Source organism: Gekko japonicus, unplaced genomic scaffold (assembly GCF_001447785.1).
Source record: "Gekko japonicus isolate JY-2015 unplaced genomic scaffold, Gekko_japonicus_V1.1 scaffold611, whole genome shotgun sequence".
Classification (NCBI taxonomy): domain Eukaryota; kingdom Metazoa; phylum Chordata; class Lepidosauria; order Squamata; family Gekkonidae; genus Gekko; species Gekko japonicus.
In genome coordinates this window covers 631506-643248 of record NW_015163622.1, presented here as the reverse complement: position 1 = coordinate 643248, position 11743 = coordinate 631506, and positions in this window count along the sequence as shown.

Sequence of the window (11743 nt, the reverse complement as noted above, 5' to 3'; positions counted from 1 at the left end):
GAAATGTTAAAATCCACGTTGTCTTAGCTAATTTTTTTTATCTGTATCAACTGTCTGGCTGTATTTTTTGCTGTTAACTATATGTAACATTTTAAGGTATTTGCTGATCTTTGATCATAATAAATCGAATCAAATTGAATTGAGTATAATTATTAACATATATGTTCAGTAATACATACATGTACTACGTATGTGAACATGTGAATGAGGCCCACTTTCTACCATGATTCAAATTCAAATTGAATTGAGTATAATTATTAACATATATGTTCAGTAATACATACATGTACTACGTATGTGAACATGTGAATGAGGCCCACTTTCTACCATGATTCAAATTCAGATTAGGGACAACTCAAGATAAGGAATAAGCCTTCCTTCCACCACATCTGACAGACTGTTTCCCAAAAAGGGGCTGCTGACTTAGGTTTTACATCTAGCTAGGCTCAAGTGGTTAAGACGCTGAACTGCAGGCTGTGGAAGGTCAGTAGCTCAGCAGTTCGAGACCCGGGTGCCGCATGATGGAGTGAGCTCCCATCTCTAGTTCAAGCTCCTGCCAACCTAGCAGTTTGAAAGCAAGAAATTGCAAGTAGATAAATAGGTACCACTTCGGTGGGAAGGAAACAGCGTTCCATGCACCTTGGTGTTTAGTCATGCCAGCCACATGACCACGGAAACGTCTTCGGACAGCGCTGGCTCTTCGGCTTTGAAACGGAGATGAGCACCGCAACCCTAGAGTCGGATTCGACTGGCTTTCGAGCAAGGGAACCTTTACCTTTATGCACCTAGTAACCAAGAGATTGTATGACAAAGTTAAAAAGCTCCTGGGCAAACAGGGAAACAGCATTGAGATCTGGGACATGGCAATCAGAAATGCCTTTACTGAAAGCAGTAAAACTACATTCAAAGCCACAAAAATACAAAGCATGAAGAAATACCATGAAATACTAGAATATCTAGATTAAGGTGGAAGTATTCCAAGCAGCTGCCCTGACCTAGCGAGAGAGATCAGGGTAGCCTGATCTCATCATCAGATCTCAGAAGCTAAGCAGGGTCGACCCTGGCTAGTATTTGGATGGGAGACCACCATTCTAGGAATAGTAGGGTCATGAAGCAGAGACAGGTAATGGCAAACCAGCTCTGAACATCTCATGCCTTGAAAACCCTACAGCATCACCACAAGTCGCTGTGACTTGACGGCACTTTCCACCACCATTCCAACTGCCCATGCATTCTTTGCCTTGTGTGCTACTCAAGAAGGAGAGACAGAGGCTAAAGAGACAGAGCAAAAGGGAAAAGCAGAAGCTTCATAGCGGCTTCTCAACACAGGTCTTGAACAGAGTTCTCAGTAAAAATTCTAAGCATCTGGGCAGTCAATAAACCAATTTTGGAGCCAGACAAACAAAATCCACATAAAGATCCAAAGGAGCAGGAAGAAGAAGCAGGGAATGTTTGTGACATCTGCTCTATCTTGCATGAAAGTATGCACTTCTGAGAATGGTAAGGTCACTCAGGGTACAAAACGAGGCAGAGATCATAGATCAAACATATTCTGGCTTCAGTTATAAGAATAGAATACAAATGATATCTTTTTCTGAGCTTGTGGGAAGAGGAAAAATTCAGGAGAGCTCAGGGGTATGATTCCTGACTGGCAGAAGGTGAGGACATCTCTATGCCCTGGGAAGTATTCCAAATAAGAAAAGAAGCAGATATTTTGGGGCAGGGAGGAGTCATGCTAGAGGAAGTCCCATCTTCCTCATGGGCATGCGGGATGTTGGAAACAGCACTCTGTGCAATGTTATTTCTGCTTAGTGGGACATATTTTCCTTTAGAAGTTTCAGTGCTTGGGTTTCTCTTCAGTTTTTGCTGCTTTAGCCAGCAACTGCACTGGGAGGGGTTCTGCTGCTTGGACTGAATGCAGCACTGTCAGTCACTGACTGGAGGGGTGTCTGCTGCCCAGCCTCCATCTCACACTCAGGAGACAGGCTGGGGGAAGCCGATGTTGCTGCTTATAATTCAATAACACATTTCCAAATCAATTCTGGCAGATCATTCCATTGACAGCATGAGATGAGCCACCTTTGTGCTTCTCAGGTTACACACAAAATGCACTTTACAATGCCACAAAGGCAGCAAATTTGAATCAAGCTTTTCTAAAAGGGAAAAAATGAAAATGAAAAGAATCTTTGCATATGTCAGTTGAACACATTCAAAAGTGAATTCTGGTTCCTAAGAACATTTTCATTACTAAAATTAGATCTACCACATGTATCTGTCAAAGCAAAGGATAAAATGACAATTTTGCAACAGTTTCTTCCTCTTTTTTTCTTTCCCTTCAAAAGTGCATTTTTAAAACTTGCACTAATAAAAAATAGGATCGACAAGGGTGGAATGTGCTACTTTTCATTAATCAATACATTAAGCTGCAAAAAATACTGTATGTAGTAATAGCTACAGAGCATGTTGAAATAACATTTCATGTGACTCTTGAGAACATCTTTCACTCTGGACCACATCACATATGAATGTTGTTAATGTGAGACAGAAAGTGGAATAGGACTATTTAAAATTAAATCTCATGGCCAGGGCTATTTTTGGGCAGGAAAACACAGGAACGGAGTTTCGGCTGGCTTCAGAGTTGGCCACGCCCACTATAGCCAAAACCTCTGTGTACCTGGCTACAGAGGGAATGCCTGAACAGCGACACACACACCCCGGCGACTCCAAGGTGGGCGGGCCAGGGGGGGTTAAACTGCCTTCCCTTCCCTTCAAGGGGGGATTGCCCGGGCAAACCAAGGGAAGGCATGGGGTGTGGCCTAATATAATGAGTTTCTGCGGTTGGGTGTGGCCTATTATGCTAATGAGTTCCTGCTGGGCTTTTTCTACAAAAAGAGCCCTGCATAGAACCATACAGTCACAGAGTTGGAAGGGACCTACAGGGTCCTCTAGTCCACCCCCCTGCACAATGCAAGAAATTCACACATACCTCCCCCCACACCCCATATGACCCCCATGTGACCTCCATGCCCAGAAGAGGGCACCATTCTCTACATGGCAGCCCCTCAAGTACTTTATCGTCACTGTGACCTTTTAAGGTAGGGTTGCCGAACTCCAGGTGGGGCCTGGAGTTCTGCTGGAATTACAGCTGATCTCAAGATATCAGTTACTCTGGAGAAAATGGCAGCTTTGGAGGGCAGACTCTATGGCATCCCATCCCTGCTGGGCTTTCTCCCCATCCTCAAACTCCACCCTCCCAAAGCACCACCCCCAAATGTCCAAAATTTTCCAACCCAGAGCTATCAATCCTCTATTTTAACCCTTTCATTGCAAAGGTCAGGAAAGGGCAGGGGAGAGAAAACCAAATTAAGGAGCACTTGCAAAAAAATCTTGTCACATTGATTGTAAATAATGATCTCTGGTATGTGAAGCAGTTATTCCAATTTTTTATGTTCTTTTGGGGTTTTATGTGGTTTTATGCTTCTGTGTTTTATTGGTTGGCTTTTAATTTCTTATTAATTATAAGCCACATGTAATTTTTTTAAATAAATAAGCAGAAAGACCTGCACAATCTGCTCCTCTTACAGCCACATAATTCACACACGCCCCTGCAGCATGGAATTGTACCATGCTGAATTTGCTGCTATGATTCTGACTGCTCATGCAAAGAATGCTGGTTTGTTTGTTTTTTGTACAGAAGCCTTCCTTCTGTCTTGCAAACATGGGCATCATAGAAGTACAATTGTCAATAAAAAAAAATCAAGGGCACTTTATAAATAAACCATGAATGCAATCCTGTAATTCAGTCTGCTCTTGATTTCTGTCCTTGAAATAAGTAGTGAAGAAATGGATTGCTAATTATAGAAAGGCCCTGCCTTGGCCACCCAGCAAAACTTTTCCTGGCTGTGTTCTAAAGGTCTGGCTTATGTAATATTACCCAGCTTTCTAATTACTTCTGTGCCATAAACCCTTTTCTCCTAAATTGGTAGACTTGCACCTCATTGGCCATAACTAAGTTCTACACAAGCTGAATCACTTCTTCTATTAAAAAAGATGTAACATTTAGTGTCAAAGACCTCTATCTGTGCCCTATGGGGCACAGCACAGTTTAAGTTAATGGGTCCATGATACTTGAAATTCAACAAAACAATCTATGCAGAGGACACTTTTTCACATGCTGCATTAGAATAATACATTAGGCGCAGCTTTTAGTTATTTCCAGACAGCATCTTCCCCCAGAGATGGTACTGTTAAGGAATAGACATGCAGTAAATATCTCACTATGGTTGCCATCTCTGGGTTGGGAAACACTTGGAGATTTTGGGGGTGGAGCCTGGGGAGCCTGGAGTTTGGAGAGGGGAGGGACCTCAGAAGGGCATAATGCCATAGAGTCCATCCTCCAAGCAGTCATTTTCTCCAGGGGAACTGATCTTGGTCATCTGGAGATGAGTTGTAATTGTGGAAGATATCCAGATGCCTCCTGGAGGGTGGCAACCCTAAAGAACACAATTGTTGTAGGAAGAGAGGGTGGTGTGGTGGTTTAGGCCCATTGTTGTTGATCTATCTGCGAAGACCCTGCTGGCTATTTGGACTTGCACAGTCCTCAAGTGGAGAGTATCCAATAAACCATGAAAAAACCATAAAAATGGATATTATCCATAAAATAATCATCTGAAAACACATATTTCCATGTCTAGGTCTACTTTTCTATGTGGGCCTACAGATATAGTATGTGCTAACTGGCTGTCTCCCCCCCACAAAAAAACAACCAGGAGCATGTGAATTTCTTTCTAGAATTCTATTGTCAAGAATTTTATTTCAGACTTAGGCCTAGTTCCTCAGCTATGGAAGCCACTTTTCCATGTTCTAGTCCTACATTGTTCCAGTAATATTTGCAGAGGAACCATGTGGGTTGGCCAAATGCCAAGTTTCTGTTCCATGCCCAATTCCCTAGTCCTTTGGAGGAATGAGAGACTCTTGGAAATATAGTGCCTATGGTCTTCCCTAGGGTAAATCAGTTCCCCTCCTTTCTGAAATTTGAGGCATTTTCTTAATGTATTTTGGAATGTGTAACTGCAGTTGTCCCTGTCTGAGAAACTGCTCCTTGTTTTTCTGTGCAAGCTCAATCACACAGTTATTCTACTTGATTAAAGGTCATCCTGGTTCCCGCATCAGAAAATTAACCCAGACAAAAGGCCTTTGATAATGTCAACTGGAACTTTATGTTGGAAGCTCTAAAAGAGGCACAGGCGGGCACCAACTTTGTGAAGATGATTCAGGCAATTTATACCAAACAAAAGGCGGCTGTAATGATTAATGGGGAACAGACACAACATATTGAAATTCAAAAAGGGACAAGACAGGGATGTCCGCTTTCTCCACTGTTGTTTATCTTTGTTTTGGAGATACTCAATGATTCAATAAGAGGACAAGAAGAGATTAAGGGCCTGAAATTGAAAGGAGAAGAATACAAACTTTTGGCATTTGCTGATGATTTAGTATTTATTCTGGAGAATCCATTGGACTCGATTCATATTTTGAAACAAGAACCTGGAGACTATGGACTTGTAGCTGGCTTGAGAATAAATATTAATAAAACTAAGATATTGACTAAAAATATGGAAGAGGAGCGGGCAACTCAACTTACAAGAAACTTCAAGCTTTCAATTAAGAAGAAAATAAAATACTTAGGAATTATAATGACAAACAAATGAAGTTCATTACAAGATAATAATTATAAAGAACTGTTGAAGAAGACAAAACAGGATTTAGAGAAATTGAAAGATTTACAGATATCTTTGATGGGACGTATTGCAACAATTAAAATGAATATACTTCCAAAATGTTTCAACGTATTTTTATTTCAAACAATTCCTATCTTGCAAAACCAATTTTTTTAAAGAAACTAGAGCAAGTGATTTCAAAATTTATCTGGCAAGGTAAGAGACCCAGAATAAGATTGAAAGCTTAAAAGATTTAAAAGAAAGGGGGGGCTTCGGCCTACTTTATTGGAATCTTTATTACAGCTGCATTAACATGGATTAAAGACTGGGTCACATTGGAAGACAAGAGAATATTAAAATTGGAAGGCCATGATCTCTTGTTAGGCTGGCATGCCTAACGGAAGGCAAGTGCTCACAAATAATTGAAGCAACACTGGATACGGGCATCCCTAATGAAAGTCTGGGAAAATATACACAATCAATTCTATATAAAAGACTCAAAACTAATTGTTCCCCTAGAAGCTATTACACTTCCAAACGTTTATCAGGAAGAGACACAGAGAAGATATCTACATACACTAGACTCTGATGATCGATTGAAACCACTAGAGGATCTACAATGATGGCAAAGAGCACAAATAGAATCTAGATTTACCAAAGATAAGAAAATTGGATTCTATAAAAACTTGCTAGAAATTGAAAAGATCATTATATCTATGGATTTAAAGCTTATACGAAGACTTTATGTACTTTTACTTAATGACTTGATGCTTGATGAGATAGTGAAAGGGAATATGATTCAATGGGCACAGAATATTGGGCATAATATCAACTTAGATCAGTGGGATCAAATATGGAAGAAAAATATTAAAATCACTAAAGCTATTCTGTATAAAGAAAATGTCTATAAAATATTCTATATATGGTATGTAACACCTGAAAGGTTAGCTAAAATTGATTCAAAATGATAAGTGTTGGAAATGTGAAAATAAGGTTGGCACATTTTACCATATGTGGTGGCATTGTGAAAAAACGAAGAAATATTGGGTAATGGTTCATGAAGTTTTGCAAAAGGTGTTAGGTACGGTAGTGATATTTACACCAGAGGTCTTATTGTTGAACATTTTACCTGAAAACTCCAACAGAGATGGTGGTTATTAGATTGTTTATCTAACTACGGTGGCTAAAATCCTTTATGCAAAATACTGAAAATCAACGGAGACACCAACAAAGCGAGAATTGATAAACAAAGTCCTGGAGGCAGCGGAACTGGATAAATTGACTTTATTGATAAAAGGTTTAACAGACTCTACATTCCAGAATACTTGGGTACGGTTTTATAACTGGTACGAGAATCACATGTAGGCAAGTTTATAATGGACATATTATTCATTTATTAATTAAGAGTATATATTCCATTGAGGTAGAGATAGATGGTTACTTCACACAGTACACAAGAATAGAGAACAATGTTGATTAGGCATAAGCGCAATGTTTGTTAAAAAGAATAATAACCCCCATATATGTGTGTATGTTTGTATGTTTATTTTTTGTTTGTTTGTGTAAAATATGTGAAAATTTTAATAAAATTCTGCCTTTGGAGGCAGTTTACAAAAAGGAACAAAAGAAAATTAACCCAGACATGTTTGGACTCATCTGAATTTAATAGAGATGTTGGAACAAAAAATAACCTTGGTTATTACAGTGGATATAAGTGTTTACAGAAGCAGAATTGTGTGACTTTTTCATGTAAGAAGGCTTTAATATTCTCCAAACAATGTTAGTCCAAGTACAAAGAACAAACACCTGTTCCCCACACTCCACTTTTTACAGGACTTCTGAAGTGAGCCTGCAATAGATAATAGGCATTCTGCTTCCAAACAGACTAGGCTCTGTCCCCAGTATTATTATATTAAGGTCAGAAACAAACTTTTTGAAAATGCAGTCATCCCATATAGCTCAACAATTTTATAGTGCTGGAAATGTACATTTCATTTAAATATAAATGAAATTATTTATATTATAGGTTTTTGTTTGTGGAAGAACAAAAAATTAGAAATATTTTCTACATCAATGAAAAATAGGTTTTTTTTCCAGTTATTCCTTTTCCAGATATTTCTGCTTCATGTTTATCCTCAAACACACTCCAGGGGACATAACAAACAGGAGACTTACACAACAGCAAGTCTGATGTGAAAGAAACAGACTAATAACTATTGATCCCCATAAAAACACCACTCCATAAAGCTGCTTCAAGTAGTAAATCTTGAGTGAAGACACCCTTAAGTGGCTACAGCTTAATGTATAGTGACCTGAAGAGGATATCTTCCAGTTTGTTGAACCCCTTTTTATCTAGCATTTCAAAAGCTAAAGAAATTGCTACTCCTGGTGTTTCTGTCTCTGCTGCTAGAGCACCTAGGATGGGGCTTAATGGTCTAGTGGTCTGCTAGTAATTACCTCTAACCCTGGAACTGTAGTGCCTAAGGGCATTTGGACTTTTGATATTTAAAGTAAAGGTAAAGGTTCCCTTGCTCGAAAGCCAGTCGAGTCCGACTCTAGGGTTGCGGTGCTCATCTCCGTTTCAAAGCCGAAGAGCCAGCGCTGTCCGAAGACATTTCCGTGGTCATGTGGCCGGCATGACTAAACACCAAGGTGCACGGAACGCTGTTACCTTCCCACCGAAGTGGTACCTATTTATCTACTTGCAATTTCTTGCTTTCGAACTGCTAGGTTGGCAGGAGCTGGAACTAGAGACGGGAGCTCACTCCATCATGCGGCAACTTGGGTCTCGAACTGCTGAACTACCGACTTTCCACAGCCTGCAGTTCAGCGTCTTAACCACTTGAGCCACCGCAGCTCAATTTGATATTTAGGGCTCCCAAAAAGGGCCATGACAATGACAATATAAAGCTATCCTTGTGGCCTTTCAGTAACTGCTTTGAGAGGGTTGGAGGTATGTGGGGCAGGAGTAGGGGTCACCTGAAACTGGTTCATCTGCACAGAGGAAGGGTCCTGCTTTAGCAGTGGAGCTCAAATCACTGTCACTAGTATTGCCGCTAAAGAAGTCTGTTGGATGGGGCTGTCTTTGCCCAGCCATTCACTTATACAAGAAGTCATGCCTTTTTGAATCCATACTGTAGTGTATTTTTCACCACATGTTTTCCTGGAAGAAGTAATAATCTGGCTTTATCAACCGTATCACAATGAAATCTGAAAGGAAAACATTATTTGTGGTTCTTATCAGTTCACATCCTCAAGAAAAGATAAACATAACCAGTGCCTGCACACAGCTGCTTCTGCTGATTGCTGCTATATTTCTTTCCTGTTTAATTTTTCTGAACAACTCTGTTTTCTGCCCAAAATTTACTAAAAAAAGTTTCATGGCTGAACAGAGATTTGCACTCCAATCTCGTTGGTCCAAGTATCTCTCCTATATTATAATCCTGTTTGGAGGTGGCAAGATTCGATGTGCACCAAAATCATTTGGCTGCCTGATCTGCCACCCACAATGTCTGCCAGTCCTCTGGCTGAATTGGGTGGCTGCGTGGCCTGTGTCCCACCCACACAGCTGGCAGCCAGTGTCTCGTCCTCAGTCTACAGAGAGCCGTCAAAGAGGATGGATGCTCTGCTGGGAGGACACTTGGGATGGCTGCGACAGGAGCCAGGGAGCCACCCAGGCTGCGAGGTGAGGAAAGCGTCTGCGATGAAGTCTGCTCGCAATGGGGTCCTCCCAAGGCAGCCTCAGCCTGGCTCGCCCTCTTCCCACATACATGCTTGGAGGTGAGTGCTGTGATGCTCCAGATGAGCCTGCCCAGCTGTGAGGTAGCCGAGCCCCTGCCAGGCCATCCTCCTCCTGCTGCGCTGCCACCACCTCCTGCACTGAGCCCAGCCCCTGCATTGGCCTGCCCCAACAGGCTGGGCAGGGCGCTCAGCATCTACTGCACCGCATTGCTCATCCCCGGACCGATGCCACCGACACTCCAGCTCCCCTCAGCTGCCACATTCCGGAAGGGAAGGCTGCAGTCTGCCCCGCCGGAGCTTACCCGCCCAGTCGGCTGCTGCTGGCTCATGCTCACTACCGGCCTCCTCCTGAGGAGGCTGAGGGGAAGGCCTGGCACTCTTAGGTGCACACTTTACTTGAGAGGAAACCCTCATGGAGCTGAGTGGGGCTTCCTTCTGAGTAGGCAGGCCGACTGGCCGGCTTACGCTGGAGCGCTGAGGGAAGGAAAGGGAAGGCCCGTCCTGAGGGGAAAACAGGCTGCGGGCACCCTGAGGAGATTTTCCCACAGTCCCCAGGATGGTTTACAAATGCATAGAGTTAAATTTAGGGTTGCCAATGCCTGGGTGGAGGCTGGAGATCTCCCGAAGCTAGCACTAGGGTTATTTGAAAAGCAAAAAAAAGGGAAGGATCTCTTTCCTGACTGACCACTTTGAACAAGTGGTTGCTATGACAAATCTCCTTTTAAATACCCCTACTATTACAGCTGTGGTCTTTGCTACTCATCTCTCCTTATATATATGTGGCTATGTTCAATGTGCTCAAGGCGGATTGCCATCATATCCTTCTAGAGCTCGTTGTATTGCTTGTATAACAGCCTTTGCGCCTAGTCAGAAATATGGTTTATTCTGCAAAGACATGTTCAAAAAATGCAGATTACCTGTGCTGCACTCTTTGAAAAGCATACCAAATGGTTTATGTTATAGATCAAATTTTGTCAACAAATGCAAGACTTCTCAGAAAAATACTTACATTCTTTCAGCATTTCGAGATCTTTCTACCTGTATGTTCAGCTCAACACAGCTGATGAATGGCATTTGCAATGACTTACTCTAGGTTATCCTACTGATGTTAGTGATAGTAGTTGAAACTAGTATTATTGTTGACTAAAGCCATGAGACACCCCAATCTTACACCTCATCCTAATCAATTTTATAGGGCACTAACAGACAGATCCAGTGTGGTGCAGAGGTTAGAGAGTTATATCAGGACTGGGGAGATCCAAGTTTGAATCCCAAATCATAAAGCTTACTGGGTAACCTTGGGGCAGTCACTCTCTCTCATTCTAACTACCTCATAGTGTTGTTGAACTAACACAGTGGAGGAAAGGAGTATGAATACTACCCTGAGCACTTCTGGGAAAGGACGAGATAAAAATGTTGTAGATACACCACAATCTTTCAGATAGCACAGATTTCAAAGAAAGAGTTAGAACAGCTTAACTTTAGCTGGCTCATGACCATAAAATTTATTTCAGAGTTGATGACCATGGGTTTTACAAAAAAATATTCCTGCCATGGTTGTAGCTATGACATCAACAATATAGTACTCCTTTTTTGGGGGGGGGAAGAAACAAAGCTCAGATGAAGTCTAGAAGTCAATGAGGGCACAGACAAGTAACAAGATCTTATAAACAGAAATGAAATTGCATGTTCTCCTGACAGAGGGTGCAGCTCTTACAAAATTAGATTCCAAGCCTTCTGCTACAAGATGTACCTTTAAAAAAAATCCTGATCCTTGTCCAACTCCAGGAAGCAATGCTTTGCTCCAGATTTTACTGCTAGAATTAGTATCAGTAGACTTAGCAGAAAGAGGCCTTTATAAATATGATTTTGGGAAGCAAAAGAATGCCTCATTGTATTGTTTTATTACACAGTGTTAGTATTAGTTGGGGGGGACCCACAAGGCCTTGCAGGAGGCATCTCATTTTCCCTTCCCTCACTACATCCTACTTCCCTTTCCTGAAAGCCCCATAACTTTGCCCCTTTTCTTGCTTACTTCTCTACTTTCCACCCACTCACAAGCCAACCTACCTTTATGGGGGGGCCTGTTTTCAGCTTCCCCCCTTTCCTCCCTCTGGCAGCCTCTCCCCAGGAAAACTATGGCCCAGTTGCACAGTGCCAGGTGGACTGGGGTGATTAGACTTCACTTTCTCCTGCATCCCCTCCTCACATTATTTCCTCTTTCTGCATTCTAGCAAATCCCACATCCTCACCTTTCCTTACTTCCTTCTCTCCTTCATACT